The 17,659-nt window shown below is 43.3% G+C and overlaps 1 long non-coding RNA gene across 1 annotated transcript; it reads left to right on the top strand.

Moving 5' to 3' along the window:
• The first annotated feature begins 1,404 nt into the window (after positions 1 to 1,404).
• Positions 1,405 to 16,525, top strand: LOC309655050. The gene is made up of 2 exons (XR_014260582.1): positions 1,405 to 12,653; positions 12,964 to 16,525. It is a non-coding gene; the product is annotated as an uncharacterized lncRNA (long non-coding RNA).
• The last annotated feature ends 1,134 nt before the right edge of the window (positions 16,526 to 17,659 follow it).

Genomic DNA, 17,659 nt, shown 5'->3' with positions numbered 1-17,659 from the left:
TTTTTCCCTTTCATCACTTTAAATATGTCCTGCCACTCCCTTCTGGCTTGCAGAGTTTCTGCTGAAAGATCAGCTGTTAACGTTATGGGGATTCCCTTGTATGTTATTTGTTGCTTTTCCCTTGCTGCTTTTAATATTTTTTCCTTGTATTTAATTTTTGATAGTTTGATTAATATGTGTTTTGGTGTGTTTCTCCTTGGATTTATCCTGTATGGGACTCTCTGTGCTTCCTGGACTTGATTGACTATTTCCTTTCCCATGTTAGGGAAGTTTTCAACTATAATCTCTTCAAATATTTTCTCAGTCCCTTTCTTTTTCTCTTCTTCTGGGACCCCTATAATTCGAATGTTGGTGCATTTAATGTTGTCCTCAATTCGTTTCATTCTTTTTTCTTTATTCTGCTCTGCGGTAGTTATTTCCACTATTTTATCTTCCAGGTCACTTATCCGTTTTTCTGCCTCAGTTATTCTGCTGTTAATTCCTTCTAGAGAATTTTTAATTTCATTTATTGTGTTGTTCATCATTGTTTGTTTGCTCTTTAGTTCTTCCAGGTCCTTGTTAAACGTTTCTTGTATTTTCTCCATTCTATTTCCAGGATTTTGGATCACATTATTCTGAATTCTTTTTCAGGCAGACTACCTATTTCCTCTTCATTTGTTTGGTCTGGTGGGTTTTTACCTTGCTCCTTCATCTGCTGTGTATTTCTCTGTCTTCTCATTTTGCTTAACTTAGTGTGTTTGGGGTCTCCTTTTCTCAGGCTGCAGGTTTGTAGTTCCCATTGTTTTTGGTGTCTGCCCCCAGTGGGTAAGTTTGGTTCAGTGGGTTGTGTAGGCTTCCTGGTGGAGGGGACTGGTGCCTGTGTTCTGGTGGATGAGTCTGGATCTTGTCTTTGTGGTGGACAGGACCACATCCGGTGGTGTGTTTTGGGGTGTCTGTGAACTTATCATGATTTTAGGCAGCCTCTCTGCTAATGGGTGGGGTTGTGTTCCTCTCTTGCTAGTTGTTTGGCATAAGGTGTCCAGCACTGTAGCTTGCTGGTCGTTGAGTGGAGCTGGGTCTTAGCATTGAGATGGAGATCTCTGGGAGAGCTTCCGCCATTTGATATTACATGGATCCGGGAGGTCTCTGGTGGACCAATGTCCTGAACTTGGCTCTCCCACCTCATAGGCTCAGGTCTGACACCCGGCCAGAGCACCAAGACCCTTTTGGGAAATCTGAGGTCTTCTGCCAGCATTCAGGTGTTCTGTAGGAGTTGTTCCACATGTCAATGTATTTTTGATGTATTTGTGGGGAAGAAGGTGATGTCCATGTCTTACTCTGCCACCATCTTGAAGGTACCTCTATTTATTTATTTGTTTGTTTGTTTTTGGCTGCATTGGGTGTTTGTTGCTGCGTGTAGGCTTCCTCTAGTGGCAGCAAGTGGGGGCCACTCTTCGTTGCTGTGCACAGGCTTCTCATTGCGGTGGTTTCTCTTGTTGTGGAGCACGGGCTCTAGGCACACGGGCTTCAGTAGTTGTGGCTCGCGGGCTCTAGAGCGCAGGCTCCGTAGTTGCGGCACATGGGCTTAGCTGCTCTGCAGCATGTGGGATCTTCCTGGACCAGGGCTTGAACCCATGTCCTTGTAGACAGCATATATACAGGTCTTGATGGTTCCCTAATGTCCCCAGCAGAAGTAAATGTCCTATGATTTCCCCCCATCCCCTCCATATCCTGCCTCTCCCCCAACTTCTGTTTCTTAGAATCAGGAGAAGCTCCGTTTATACAACAGATCCCTCTGGCTCTGGCCCCATGTTTCTCAAGCTTAGTCACCACAATAGATTAATTGAACACTGAGCTGCAGCCCCCAAAGCCATTCTGTAGCAAAGCAGATCCCACAACAGGCTAATTAGCAATCAAGATGCAACCACTGGGGGGACTTCCCTGGTGGCGTAGTGCTTAAGAATTCCCCTGCCAGTGCAGGAGACACAGGTTCAAGCCTTGGTCCGAGAAGGTCCCACATGCCACAGAGCAACTAAGCCCATGTGCCACAACTACTGAGCCTGCGCTCAAGAGCCCACATGCCACAAGAACTGAAGCCTGTGTGCCTAGAGCCCGTGTTCTGCAACAAGAGAAGCCACCGCAATGAGAAGCCTACAACTGCAACAGAGAGTAGCCCCTGCTCGCCACAACTAGAGAAAGCCTGCGTGCAGCAACAAAGACCCAATGCAGCCAAAAATAAATAAATAAATAAATAATAAAAAACATGCAACCACTGGAAGCAGCTTTATCACCCATCTGAGCTGACAGCAAAGGGATGCTCACAGGGCTGTCAACGGCTGTCCTTGTTCCCTTCAGCCTGGTGCTTGTCCTAAAGTCCTGACTGCCATGTTCTGCCTCTAGTTCCAGCCCACAGCCCCATCTGATGATGTGATGTCCCCATCACACCAGGAGGTTGTAAAAGCGCCCATGCACTGCACAGGAAATGGTCCCCAGAAGTAATTCCTTTCATTGGGGTCGGGGGGTGGAGGGCGGCTCTATAGATTCTAAAGAGTGTTCACACTGAAGAAAGTCTGCAGTTCTGGAACGCTGGGCTGCTCAGTCTCAGGAGGACTGGGGTATACAAAGAAGTGACTTGCTTTCCATTTAAGCAATTACATAAATCTTTCCTGAAATCATTGGCTTCCACCCTGCAGAGGAGCACAGAACAATTCCTTACCCGCCTATGAGACTAATTAGTGCCCAGGGAAGAATTATAGCCACCCCTCATTGTCTTTGGATGTTCACAAGGTGACTTTGCTGCCACATCACTGGCCGTGGACCACGTGCTTCAGTTGGCTTTGCCGGTTGTAAGGATGAATTTATACCCATTCATCCATCTACACTCTTGGCCATCTCCCTGCCCTGTGACCAGTGGCAGACACTTAGGGAATGTCTGGCTGTGGGCTGCAGCCATGGAAAAGAGCAAAGCTCGCTGGTTTAGACCTGGTCTGACCTGTTCTTAATGGTCAGGGCACCAGGAGGGCAGGTATACATGCCATAGAGCCATTCCTGGCATCTGGCAATTCTGTAATTCCTACCGACTACAGTAACCAGAAATCATAGTCTGGCAGCCCATGGGCTCAATCAAGCCTCTATATATGATTTGTTTTGGCCAGAGAAAGTTTGATTTTTGTTTTTTAAGTTGCCAACATCTAAAATGTAAGAGATTTCATACAAAAATCTGGATTCCTTGCTGCCCTTGAAAAATCAGAAGCTTTAGCAACACTTTTTTTTTTTTTTTTTTTTGCAGCTGTCCTTTTCTTCTCTTTTTTAAACATCTTTCTTGGAGTATAATTGCTTTACAATGGTGTGTTAGTTTCTGCTGTATAACAAAGTGAATCAGCTATACATATACATGCATCCCCATTTAGCAACACTTTTGATTAGCTGTTATCACTTGGAGCTGAATAGTCCTGCTTATTTAGATAGAGCCCTCCAGCCACCGGAGTTCTACTACACATGGAACCAGGTATTGTGGGGCCTGAAGCTTGTGTAATTTGGGGTGACCTCTCTAAGAAAAATAAATCAAAATTTTAACTAGGGGGATAAATTGGGAGATCAGGATTGACATATATACAAGTGTATACTACAATATGTAAGAGACATAACTAAGAACCTACTGTATAGCACAGGGAACTCTACTCAGTACTCTGTAATGACCTATATTGGAATAGAATCTAAAAAAAGAGTGGGGGCTTCCCTGGTGGCGCAGTGGTTAAGAATCTGCCTGCCAACGCAGGGGACACGGGTTCGAGCCCTGGTCCGGAAAGATCCCACATGCCGCGGAGCAACTAAGCCCGTGTGCCACAACTACTGAGCCTGTGCTCCAGAGCCCGCGAGCCACAACTCCTGAAGCCTGGGCGCCTAGAGCCCACACTCCGCAGCAAGAGAAGCCACCACAATGAGAAACCCGCACACCACAACGAAGAGTAGCCCCCGCTCGACACAACTAGAGAAAGCCTGCATGCAGCAACGAAGACCCAACGCAGCCAAAATTAAATAAATAAAATAAAATTTTTTAAAAACCTTAAAAAAAATAAAATAAAATAAAAAAGAGTGGATGTATGTATATGTATAACTGATTCACTTTGCTGTACAGCAGAAACTAACACAACATTATAAAGCAACTATACTCCAATAGAAATTAATTTTAAAAAAATTTTTAAATAAAATTTAAAAAATTTTTAATTAAAAAATAAAAATTAACTAGAAAATTGTTAGGGCCCCTCCAAGGGCTTGAGCAAGTGAATAGTCAGGAAGCTCGAAGGACTTGAGCCTCCACAGTAAAGCCAGCTCGGGTCTCCTATCCCGGCCTCTCAATCCCCCCTAGCCCAAGGCCTGCGAGAGCTGCCCGTCCGGCCGTGTAGGCCTCTGAGCCTGTGACCTCTTGCTTGTGCGTTGTTGCCATCGGCTTCTGCCACCATGTTTCTTTCCAGGCTTGATTTCCAGTATAAGCACAGCCGGGCCCTGGTCCTGAATGGCTGGTCCCACCTTCCCTAAAACTCCAGCCACTAAAACGAAGGATAACTTCATTTCAGGTCATAAAAAGAAGTCCTCTGCTTTGTGAGGTTAAAAGGAGAGGAGAGCCCAAGCGTTCCCCTAGACTTCACATAGAAAGTGATTCCTTAGCAGCAAGGAGGTCTGTGAAGAGCCACACAAAGTTTGGGGGGCGGGGGCGAGCGGGTGCCGAATAAATGTCTGTTCGGTCTGCAAACTCATTTCCCTTACATCTGGGATGCTCATTTGGCTCACGGATGGTCCATGGTCTCTAAATGACCTTGTTTTGGGGGGTCGGGTGGAGGGGAGACATGTCCGCCCATAAATGTTTTCCAAATGGGTGGCGGACTGTATTACCACAATTAGATTAGCAAAGAGATAATCTGCAATACTGACTGAGCATCTACTGTGTACTAACCCTACCTCTTGTGTAACAAGTTTTGTACCAGACACATGCTGGGCTGCCCTGCGGGTATTTGCAACCTAGTTTCAGGAACAGACCCACAGAGAACAGTTAGGTCACAGGGAAATACAATAAAGGCTTGTAGGAATTCAGAGTCTGGCCTGGGAAGATGTTCCTGGAGTAGAGGTGAACCCCAGGGGCCCTGAATGTGCAGGGATCAGCACTGAGGAAATTCCAGGTGGTGAGAAGGGCTTGGGAGACCAGGAGGTCTGGCTTCTGGAGGGCTACAGGGTGGGCTGGGAGCCAAGAGAAATAAAAAAGGAAAGAAGGGGGCCTTCCCTGGTGGCACAGTAGTTAAGAATCCACCTGCCAATGCAGGGGACACGGGCTCGAGCCCTGGTCCGGGAAGATCCCACATGCCGCAGAGCAACTAAGCCCGTGCACCACAACTACTGAGCCTGCACTCTAGAGCCCGCGAGCCACAACTACTGAAGCCTGGGCGCCTAGAGCCCGTGCTCCTCAACAAGAGAAGCCACCACAATGAGAAGCCTACAGGCACCACAACGCACCCTGCTCACCAGAACTAGAGAAAGCCCACGCGCAGCAGCAAAGACCCAACGCAACCAAAAATAAATAAATAAATTAATTTTTAAAAAAAGAAAAGAAAAGGAAAGAAGGCAGGGAGCCTATCAGGAAGGGACTGAATTCTAGATAAAGGTCTCTGGATTGTGCGACTCATTGATAGAGTACAATAAATAAAAATGCCTGTGGGCAGTGCTTTTCAGTTTACTGCAAATAAACATTGCAGTTTATCCCACTTGACTCTCAGGTATACTCTGCATTACACAACACAGGTTTATTAGAAAATCCAGGCGAGAGCAAAACCAAAAAAACTCATTCTATCAACCATCAGTAACCGCTGTTAAGATTTTGGCATGTTTGCTTCCTGTTTTATTTCTAAACGTAATTATTTTTCAGAAATGGGATGAATATTTTTCACTAAACACCGTTTTATGAGACTTTCCCCATGTCACTGAATATTCTTTGAGGACCAGATGTTTACCAGCTGCATGATATTCCTTTTTTTGGTGTACCAAATGTGATTAATGATTGTTTTCTGTTAAACTTTTAAGTTGTCTCCTATTTTTCATTAGTATAAATAATGCCTCAGTGAGCATTCCAGTATATAAATATCAGTCTGCACTTCTCTGATTACTTCATGATATGAAATTACTAGAGCAAAAGGTATAAGTATTTTGAAAACTCTGAATATATACTGACAAATTGTTTTAAAAAAAGATTTTACCAATTTACACATTCATCAGGAGTACGTGAAAGGGCTTGTTTTCCTACAGATACACCCTAGAGTTAAGTACTATTTTTTAATTTGATAAATGAAAAATGGAATTTTTTCAGAATCACATCTAAATAATTATTTTTGTTAATCATGAATTTGAATTTTTAATGCGTTTTTCATTAATGTGTACATCTATTTTCTAATAAACCTGTATTGTGTTCATTTATCTTTTGGATTTTTTATGGTTTGATTTTTACATTTCACTCTTAATCCATCTAAAATTCATTGTGACATGCCTTTACCTCCAATGGTGAAAAGTATGTAAGTTGAGACTTCTCCCAGATAGTCTGTTTTTCTACCATCATTCATTAAATAATTCATTAAATAAATTCAATAAATAAATCCCTTTAGCAATGATTTGTAAAGCTCCTTTGTCATATACTCTTATGTGTCCTGGGACCATATTCTATTCATCTGTGTTTTACTATCTATGCCAATAACACACTACTTTAATTACTGTAATCTTATGATACACATATAGAACATTTTGCTTTTTCAGAGATCTTTCATGTGTGTACTTTTATAAATAATAATTATATATGGAAACAAAGATAACCCATTTCTCTCACTTCTTTTCGGCTAGTTATTATTCATTTAAAAGACAAGTTACATAAAAGACAAATGTTGTAAGAAACAGGTATCTGGACTAAACCTAGAGAAGGATCTTGGAATTCTGTGCCTTTTCTTTGAGGAAAAATAAAATAGAATAAAAAGCACAGTCTGGTTATTAAAATGGAACACTTACTAAATTGGAAAAATCAAAACAAAACTGTAGTGAAATCTGAACTTAAGGTTTTGATTGATTTTTCTAAATTGAGAACGGGTCTGTTCACCTCAAGGAAACCTGGATCCGTAAAGCAAGCCAAGCCTCGGAGGTGGAAAGTTATGATGCCCTGAGCTTTGCTTTCCTAAACAGAAACCTTTTGGGGATGAGAATCCTTAGAGATGGAATTGAATTCACTTACTCTACTCTTTAGAAGTGACTCGTGAATCGTTGGCTTTATACTGAACTTGGTCTACTGGGGCTCAAATTCTTCTCTAAAGCAGGTCTATAATAATAGGCACCTACCACCTACACAGCACCCTCCGAGCCTTCCTTGAACCACCCCCGCCCATCTCAGCTAGCCTGGGAAATGAGTGCCCTGGTTCACAAGCAAACTCTGGGTGAGTTGTGATCAGTGCGACCCATCGCCGTCACTAGAAAGCAGTCAAGGTGTTCACCCTCTTAGATAGAGGTAAGTCAGTCTACCTCACCTTCTGGGCTGTGAGCTCCTGCAGGACAAGGTCTGTGCTTCATTTATTGCTCTACTGTCAATGGATGGCATCTGACAGTCAATCAGTGCATGCTTCTTGAATGAATGAATGAATGAATGAATTGCGACATTCAGAACACGGTCTGTTACCAGTGACTTGGGCTCAGTAGTAGTCAATACTGGTTAAACTCATGATCTTAGCAATCTGGAAATTTTTACATGCCTGAATATCTATGTGACTCCTCTATCCAGCTAGCTAAAAAAGAACGTCAAAAAAAAAGGTATATGTGACGAGCAGCATCATGTCCTTGTCTTCTTGGATCTAGAGAGGGAACCTTGCTTTTTTTTTTTTTTTTCTGTAGGTGGGTAAATAAGAATGGGATGACGAGGAGAGGCCTGAGCATGGAGGCAGGTACGCAGATGCAGTATTAAAAACAAACACCTCACGGGTCCAGGAAGACAGACCCATGCCACATCTGATTTTCTTCACATTTTCCTGGGCTGTGTTTTCAAGAAAATGGATGTTCCTAAGGAATGTCTGAAAATGAGCGAATCGGCCATATCTAAGCTCCATTCTTACCCTAAAATTATATGAATCTAGGACAGCTCGTCTTTTCCAGAAATGGCCATAAGAAAGAAGAGAGTCCTGAGTGGGGAAACCAACCCCTTTCTATTATAATTAATTGGTTTTCCTTCATGCACAGCGGTTTACTTACTGCTCTGTACACAGAATAAGTATGTACACGGCAGCACTACACACCAGATATTGAATGTAACTAAAGTATTGTGGGTGCAGAAATGGACATTTTCAGAGACAAGTCAAACTTCATTAAATCCAAAGGAAGACTATTCACAATCTGAGCTCAGAATTTTCTAGAAAAGAATGACAACTCCATCTAAAAAAGGCTGCCTAATAGAGGGAATAATATTCCCTAATAGAGGTCTCTATGGGGACCACTTTAATAAACTGGGAATAAGACATGTACTTGATATTTATTGTCGTCTAGAAAAAAATGCATCCAAGGCACTGAAAACTCACCCAAAGCAATTTACCTTGAACAGCCCAGGTCCTTGTTTCTCTTAGTCATGTGTATGATCTTTAAAGAAATTGTTTGGCTAAGTAAACACAGGAAAGCTTCAACTCAGCTGCAGCCCGGTCATTGTGAATCCCAAATTAGAAGTGTCTGAACTTAATGAAAATGCATTACAGATTGAAATTCATCATTTTATAATGTACCATAAAACTCAGGCACAGTGCCCACCAACCTTGGTTACCTACTTCTACAGCCACTGTTTGTTGGTACCAGGACGCTAATTTTTAACCTCAATCTGTTTTTTCTCACCTTGATTCTCAGGCTCCCAAGCTGCAGTCTCATCCCTCCACACCCTGAACTGCTATACCCTGGCAAAATGCAAATTAATTTTCCATGTTAGCCTGAAGAAGACGAGTAAATCCCACGAATAATGGATTCCATAGCAAACAGGAATTTTTTTAAGTTGCTTGTTGTTTGGATTAGCCCTACAGGCATCCCGTTTATCCCTGTAAAGGACTGCAAGGCAGCTATAGGCAAGAGAGCCTAGTGGTTGGGAAAATAGGCTTTGGTGCTAGATAGAACTGGGTTTCAACCTCAGCTCTGCCTATGGCTGAACTTCCCTGAGCCGTAGTTATCTCACCTGTGAAACTGGGGAAAATGTATATAAAGAGCTGGGCCCACTTCCCAGGACACAGAAGAGACTCATGAAATAAGAGCTATTATAATCATCAACAATAAAGAATTCCTTCTAAATAGGCACTAAACAAAAATAGGTAACTAGTAAGGACCTACTATATAGCACAGAGAACTCTACTCTGTAATGACCTACATGGGAACAGAATCTAAAAAAGAGTGGATATACGTATATGTATAACTGATTCACTTTGCTGTACACCTGAAACTAACACAACATGGTAAACAAGTAGACTCCGATAAAAAGTAAAAAAAACAGGAACTAAACAGAAAAGAGACAGAAAAGAGGAGATCGCTAGTCCATCTTCCTGCTGCTAACATGTGAAAAGAGCCTAGAAAATGTATTCCTGCAAGTGACAAGTAAGAGTTAAAATATTCGATAACCCAACGATCCATTCTGTAAATGAGACCTCCCCCACGGGAGCCAGCACTTGAAACAGCATGGCTGACTCTGGAGAGTTATGTGTAGGAAGCTACTGGAAGCTAGGCCAGTCCATGTGGATTGTCCAAAAGCATAAAGTCATTGCTGGAAGACTGCCAGACCCACTGACTTAGAAGAATGACACCCCGGATGTGTGGAAAATGAGCATCTGAGTTAAAGCTCTGGGTGAGGGCGGCGATGACTACCTTTCAACACAGCTCACCCCAAACAGACAGCCAGGGGCCCCACTCCCCACCCCATTACCAGCAGCCTGGACTTGACAAAGGAATGTCATTCCAAAAGTTCATGGGTAAGTTGGCTTTTGGAACTCAAAACACACATTTCTCAAAAAAAGGTAGTACAAATAATTGTTAGATTTTTTTTTCTGATCAGCTCCATGAAAGACTCCACAGTTAGAGGTGGCACTGGAGGGGTACCCCAAAGCCTGACCCCCGAGGCCAATGGCTTACTTTCTTAGCTGCGACAGCTAGACAGACAAATAAAGCATCCCCTGCCTCAGTTTCTCATATGTAAATTGGAAATAATAATACTTCTGTCTTATTGCATAGTTGCAAGGATGAAGTAAGTGAATGCTTATAAAGCATTTAGATCATACCTGGTACATAACAGGTGTTCAACTAACATTAGCTGTCATTATTTTTACCATGAAGGCTATGAGGTCTCAAAGTAGAATACCCAGGCACAGTGGGGAATTTCAGCCTCCAAAAAGAGTGAGGAATTGCACAAGAGCCCCATGGCAAAGAGAAAGGACTTGGGGGAACCAGCTCCGAAGGCAGCTGTTCACTGAGCACCTAGTATGTTCCAGGCAGGGTGTGACAAGATTTACATGCACCATCTATTACTCCCCCCAACATGGCTTTAAGCAAATTATTAATGTGATCACTATCACCTCTAGTCCGTTCATGAGGAAACTGGGACAAAGGAACTCTTTGAACACCACTGGGCTCATTCCATTTTCCTACCATTACATCTCTTCCATTGCCTCCCTTCCAGTGCCCTGCCCAGAAAATGTGAGTAGCCTTTGTAAGAAGAATGTTTCTCAGTAATTTTCATGTTAAGAGAAAGGCCAACAACCTTCATGCACCTTAAGAGAAAAAGGCTGAAAATATGAGCTTCAATGATCATCCTCCTCTCACTCTCCGAGAAATGTTCACTCCCTAGAGCATATATGCAGCGTCTCTTGGGAAGGGGTCTATTTTGCCCTCTTCTTTACTAGAACATTCTCTGCACACTGCCACTCTGTCTCATTAGTTCCTAGGTCCATTTGCAGTACCAAAAGCAGTGGGAACTATGTTGAGGCCACAGGTGGGGGTAAAATGTGAAGTGGGAAGTGGACACTGAAATCTCTTGTGCTTGTGAAAACTGGGTCTACTTCTACTTACGAAGACAATTCAGGAAGGAAGAAGCTTTCATATCACAGACTTTTCAAGGGAATAATCATCAATTATTGCTATATTAAGAGACAAGATATAAACCTGGTCAATGCTGAACCACTGCTGGGACAGAGGTAGAAAAGGACATCTATGGGTGTTCACCACGATTTTTTTAGCAATCAGGGCTGGAAAGTTCAGCCAAGAAAAGCTGAATGGAGTTGGGGTGGAGAGATGGGCAAGAGCATCTGAGCATGGAGGAAAAGTCCCATCAACTGCAGGGGAAGCCGAAGAACCAGGCTCAGCTGACCCCTTGGGGTTTAGTGTCAGCAAGAATCTCACCGATCAAAGAAGAGAGAGAGGGTAATGACAAAGGAGCAGCAAATCCATTGAGACTAAAAAGGGTGAAATCCAAAAAGTTAAGAAAGTAAAAATCCTAGCTTTTTTTGGTGTCACACAGGACATCTGGTTTACCTAAGTTAGCAGTTATTTATTGAACACCAACCAAGTGCCGAGCACTTGGAGTGTTAGGAAGAGTTTATTGGCTGTAAACACTGTGATTCATTGAAACATCATCACCCTGGAACAGAGACAGAATCTTCTTCACTGGCTAGAACAACTTATTTCAAAGTCAAGTTCTGCTTAGAAACAGAGAGGTGCCCTTTCCAGTCAAAGTTTCTCCAGAGTCAAAGACTTTGCTGTGGGGATTGCAGTCTCAAAACTACAGAATCTGAGGGGATTCAAATGTTGACAAATGGATATATTTTGCTCCTAATGAATATATTATTACTCTTTTCGAGGTTTAATTTGCCTCTTAATAGTTTCCAGTTTTGTCCATTGCCATGGTTGCAAAGAAAACATCTTTAAATCCTTGAGAATCAAATTAAACTCAGGTCAGGAAACTTTTTCCTACTTAACATCATAAGAACATTTGTCAGGGAAGCGCCCTGGCACTCAGTCAGAATACCCCGTCATAAATCGGAGAATTTTCTAGAGGCACATTATCATATGTTGGACAATAAAATCTCTACCTTTTCGAGGCTGTTTATTTTTCTTAAGAAGAATTCTCCGTTCTTAGATGGACTTTACAAAATCTACAACTGATTTTGCAGGCATAAGTGCACCAAAAGTCCTATGTATAATACTAACAAAAGGTTTTTTTTTCCCAGTAGAAAGAGCATATCAAATATGCACCAAGTTCATTTAGGATCATTTCTATTGGCAAAATACTCTATATTAAATGTAATATAATTAATAAATAAAAATCTTTTGTTAAAGAAAATTTGTATTTAAATATTCAACATCTCAAGATTACTCTATCAAATCACTTCATAGCGTCATCAGCTAGCATTTGGGTGAGGAAGGGGCAATAATAAGGTGTAATTCTTGCCCTCAAGGATCTAAATTCTGTACTTGGAACCCAAGCTATTTTAATGAATACGGTAAAATAATACACAGCTTAATTTTTAAAACTTCCTAGGATTAGTCTTATTAATAAAACAAACAGGAGGCTTACTTGCTTAAAATTGTATTTGTTCTGATCTTTCAAGAAGTTGTCCAAATGGATCCACTGGGCATGCTGTTTAGTTGGATTTTTTTTTTTAATTAATTTATTTATTTATTTATTTTTGGGTGTGTTGGGTCTTCGTTTCTGTGCGAGGGCTTTCTCTAGTTGCGGCAAGCGGGGGCCACTCTTCATCGCGGTGCGCGGGCCTCTCACTATCGCGGCCTCTCCTGTTGCGGATCACAGGCTCCAGACACGCAGGCTCAGTAGCTGTGGCTCACGGGCCCATTTGCTCCGCGGCATGTGGGATCTTCCCAGACCAGGGCTCGAACCCGTGTGCCCTGCATTGGCAGGCAGATTCTCAACCACTGCGCCACCAGGGAAGCCCCTAGTTGGATTTTTGAGTAGATAATTCCTCCATTTATCTACTCAACATTTATTGAGTCTTTATTATGGACAAGGGACCACACTGAATGCTGAAGATTTCACAGCAAACGATTCATCCTATGGCTTGTTCCGATGAGGGGTTGTGCCAGCCTTCTTGGTAATGAGGGTGGGGGTAATAACATGAGAGCTAAACATTGAACGTTAGGAGAATTTCCCTTCTCTTCACCTTAGAGTCAACCATGGGTATGCAAGATGCTCAGGTGCCTGAGATGGGACAGAAATGAGACCATTTCCTTTCATATCAGCTTCCCCAGCCTTCTTTGACAGAACCTCTGAACGCTGAAAGGAGCTGGTCCTGCCACTGCCTTTAAAAGCTCCACGTTTCCTCCTGGTGTCTCCACGCAGCGCAATCCCTCTCTGAAGACCAAATGCCCCTTGATGAAGTCTGATGCAGACCAAGTTTAAGGTTTGGAGCCTTCCAAAGAGAGTAGTGTCCCTTTGGGAGGGGCAGAAATATCTTGAAGGGGCTGCTCCTGGAGACGGCAGGCTGCCCTGGTTCAGCCCAGTGCTTTGTGCTGCCGGATGCCCGTCCTCTTCACCACCAAGCCCGATAGCGCTGGAACATTCTAGAGCACGTTGTACTTATGAGGACCCTCCTCTAAAAGTAAATTGGCTACTTACTCTCCTTCAAAGGGCAGTGAAAGAGAGGTCCTGAAGGGAGGCTGCGGACATAAATGACTGCCTGTCTTAGGACGCGTGTCTGTTACTACTCTCCCACTGGAGCTTTCAGCAGAAGCCCTAAGCTGCATATTATCAATTCCATGCAGCTGATGGTACTGAGTACCTACTGTGTGCAGGAAGTGTACTAGGGGGCTGACAGATACAGAGCCCCTGATTAGGGGTGGGGAAAATAATCAGGGGAAATTTGTATGGGTTCTGTAATATGAGTATATGCCAATTTCTGTGGGAGCACAGAGGAGTGAGACCTTTCGAACAGGTCTTAAAAAGTAAGTGAGGGACTTCCCTAGTAGCACAGTGGTTAAGAATCTGCCTGCCAATGCAGGGGACACAGGTTCGATCCCTGGTCCGGGAAGATCCTACATGTCACGGAGCAACTAAGCCCACGTGCCACAACTACTGAAGCCTGTGCACCTAGAGGCCGTGCTCTGCAACAAGAGAAGCCACTGCAATGAGAAGCCCACGCACCACAATGAAGAGTAGCCCCTGCTCGCCTCAACTAGAGAAAGCCCACGTGCAGCAACGAAGACCCAATGCAGCCAAAAAAAAGAATAAATAAAAGGTAAGTGAGAATCCCATAGGCGGGGGTTAAGGTGGCAACATTCCAGGCAGAGGGAACATCAAGAGCAAAGAACAAAGATGAGAATGAGCATGACACTGGGGGGAACCTCAAATGTCTACAACCTTAGTCCATTCAGGCTGTTACAACAGAATAACATGGACTGGGCAGCTTAACAACAGAAATTTACTTCTCACAGTTCTGGAGGCTAGAAGTTCAAGACCAGGGATCCAGCAGATTCTGTGTCTGGTGAGGACCCACTTCCTGGTTCATAGATGGCCATCTTCTCACTCTGTCCCCATGTGGTAGAGGGTCAAGGGAGCTCTCTGGGGTCTCTTATAAGGGCACTAATCCCATCATGAGGGCTCCACCCTCATGACCTAATCACCTCACAAGGACCCAATCTTCTAACACCATCACATTGGGGGTTAGGTTTCAACATATGAATTTTTGGGGGACACAGACATCCATCTGTAGCTTACTGTGACCATGTATAATGTGCCGGGGGCACATTGTAAGAGATGAGAGTAAGAAAGAAGATGATGACAGATTACAAGGCTCTGTGTATGTCATGCTAAGGAAGGATTACAAATGGGGAAACTGAGGTTTGTAGTCATTACATTTATCAGCTAAGGTCACTCTCACAAGAACAGGGTTTGGGGAAGAAATCTACCTTTCTCTTTCCTACTAGAGCAGGAATGAGGAAAGAGGAAATACCCAGAGGCAGAAGAGATTGAAGTCTTCGGTGATGAGCTATGTGGTCACCCCTTGCCCCTGCAGCCTGCTCCTTGCCCCTCTAGACTGAGAGCAGAACCGTCTTTGGGAGGTTCTTGTTCACACACAGCCCAGCTCCATCACCAGAATGGCTGGAAATCCAGCTGCTTCTCACCATGGACCCCATGTAGCTAAGCTGGTTCACAGGTTAAAGCCCATCTGTATCACCTACATCACTGACCTTCCACCTTGGGATCTGGGAGGTCTTCTCAGTAGGGAGGTGGCAGCATGCGCTGCATGCCTTTGCAGGCTGGGACCAAAGAGAAGTACTCCCTCTGTGCTAGCCCTCATTCTGGGAAAATGAACTCTTATCAGAATTACAGAAATTGCTCTCCAGTCCTTAGGATCTCAACCACATTTACAACTGAGTTGTAGTTAGTAGCCCACATGGCCTGGTGAGACCCTCGAGAACAGTCGAGCGTGATGGATTAGTGAGGTCAAACAAGAAGTCAGAACTCAAGTAGGGTTTATATGTGGGTCCCTTCCATAAGCAAAATTCTTCTTGTTTTTACCAATACAGCTCTACAGTATCTGTGACCACCAAGCCACCTCCTGCCCCAGATTGTTGAAAACACAGTGTTCAAATCTTAACTCCATCTCTGCTTCTGTAACTTTAGACAGATTACTAACTATGTGTTCTTGGGCAAGCACATACCCTTTCTGAACCCAACAGGAGGATGCTAGGACTCACCTTCAGTGGTTTTGTCAGGACCACATGAAATGATTTAGACAGAATAACTTTTAAAATGTCAAACATGCTGTAAAATGTTACTTATTATAATTAATAATAATTAATTATTATTGCCTTGGCTCAAATCTCATCAGACACCTAGTGTTTTCAGTTTTGTGTGAAGGAAAGGACCCATTTTCATGCTCACTGGTGGAGTCTAGAAACAGTACAGAAAATCTTGTTTCTGATTAATTGTCCCAATCTCACATCGGATGGCATTGTCACAGGTTTTTTGGCAGAACTTCTGAATCCAAAGCGCAATTCAGCATAAACAAAGACCTGGCTCTGACCCAGCGTGCAAATTAATGAATTAATTTTTCCCCATCCATTAACCTTGGGCCTGAAGCAGTGACTTAGTGTTGGAGGAATCAAGAATTCTCAAGCTACTTTAGATGCTTTGAGGACCAGCAGAAAAAAAGCAGGTAGCCCTTGGTCTCCTGAAAATGGAGTGGCCAAAATGACCATGACCGCACTGCTATCTGGCCACTTTACTTCTTCTAGTCTTCCAGCAGATTCTATAGATCAAAATGATGAGAGAAAAAAGGACACAGAGAAAAAAACACAAATGAGAGAGAGAGAGAGATGCTATTGGTCTCATTATATTCTGGATACAGGTAACTCTATAATAATACTTCATTTTAAGTATTCACTTTCCAAATAGGTGTTCCCCTCCTCCATCCTTCCTCCCTTACCTTTCTCAGGCTTTTTTTTCTTTTGTAATGTGGTTAAAAAAAAAAGAAAAACTAGAAAAACACATAACATGAAATTGACCATCTTAACCATTTTTAAGTGCACAGTTCAGTAGCATGAGATATATCCAAATTGTTGTGCAACAAATCTCCAGAACGTTTTCATCTTGCAAGACTGAAACTCTATACCCATTAAACAACTCCCCATTTCCCATCCCCCCCTTCACAGACTTTTAAATCTCTAACACTTCCTTCCAACCATTTTGTTTTTTAAGATATCTTCCACCAGTAGACCACTCTTGCCTTTTTTAAGATACCACAGCTGGCCTTGTGATAATTGCCTTATAGTTCTAAAATCATCTCTGTTTGACTCAAAAACAAAACAAGCATTTCTTTCAGTGGTGAAGCTTTCTCTTTTGGGGAAGACAGAGGGTCAGCTGACGTCTGTGTCGGCGTGTAAAACTGAGCCCCTCCAAGACGAGAGGGCCATTACCGGTGCTCAGGGGAGGCAGGTCTTGAGCACAGCTCTTTGCCGATTTCTAACAGACATTATTCAAAATGAAAATATTAAAAGGGAGGGGCCCTCTGGTCAGATTGACTGAGAAAACTTGGATGACTCAAAGTTGAAAGGGACTGTTTACTGGGAAATAGCTCAGAGCCTTGGCCATGCCAATGAGGTGGGCAGCATTTCACAGGGCACTTCAGACTCATGGTGTCTTGCTAGGGGTCTACAGAGGAGTTCGCCCACCCCCATGAGAGCGAGGTGATAGGCACAGAGCTCATGAGCTGGGCGGAATTTGGTGGCTCTTCTTTGTGTGAGGAAGGATCGCACTTTCTCCTGGGACATTTGCACACCTAGGAAACTGCATTTGTCAGAAAAAGCCACAGAGACCAGTCTCATTGTGAGTAGGGAGTGTAAAAGTTAGACTTGTCCAGTTTTAGAAATTTACCCTATCTTTCCCCTTGTCAGACAAAGAGCAGCCAAAACAGAGCACTGGGTCTACAGTAGGTGCCCATAGGTGCTGTTTGTTTTAGCTCAGGCTGCCATCACAAAACACCATTGACTGGGTGGCTTAAACAACAGACATGTACTTCCCACAGTTCTAGAAGCTGGGAAGTCCAAGACCAAGGTGGGGGCCACTTAGGTTCTGTATGAGAGCTCTCCTCCTGGCTTGCAGATGACCACCTTCTCACTGTGTCCTCACATGACC

The sequence above is a fragment of the Balaenoptera physalus genome, assembly GCF_965194825.1.
Source record: "Balaenoptera physalus genome assembly, chromosome: 2".
Lineage (NCBI taxonomy): Eukaryota > Metazoa > Chordata > Mammalia > Artiodactyla > Balaenopteridae > Balaenoptera > Balaenoptera physalus.
Note: the sequence above shows the minus strand (reverse complement) of the source record. Positions and strands in the feature narration are given on the sequence as shown.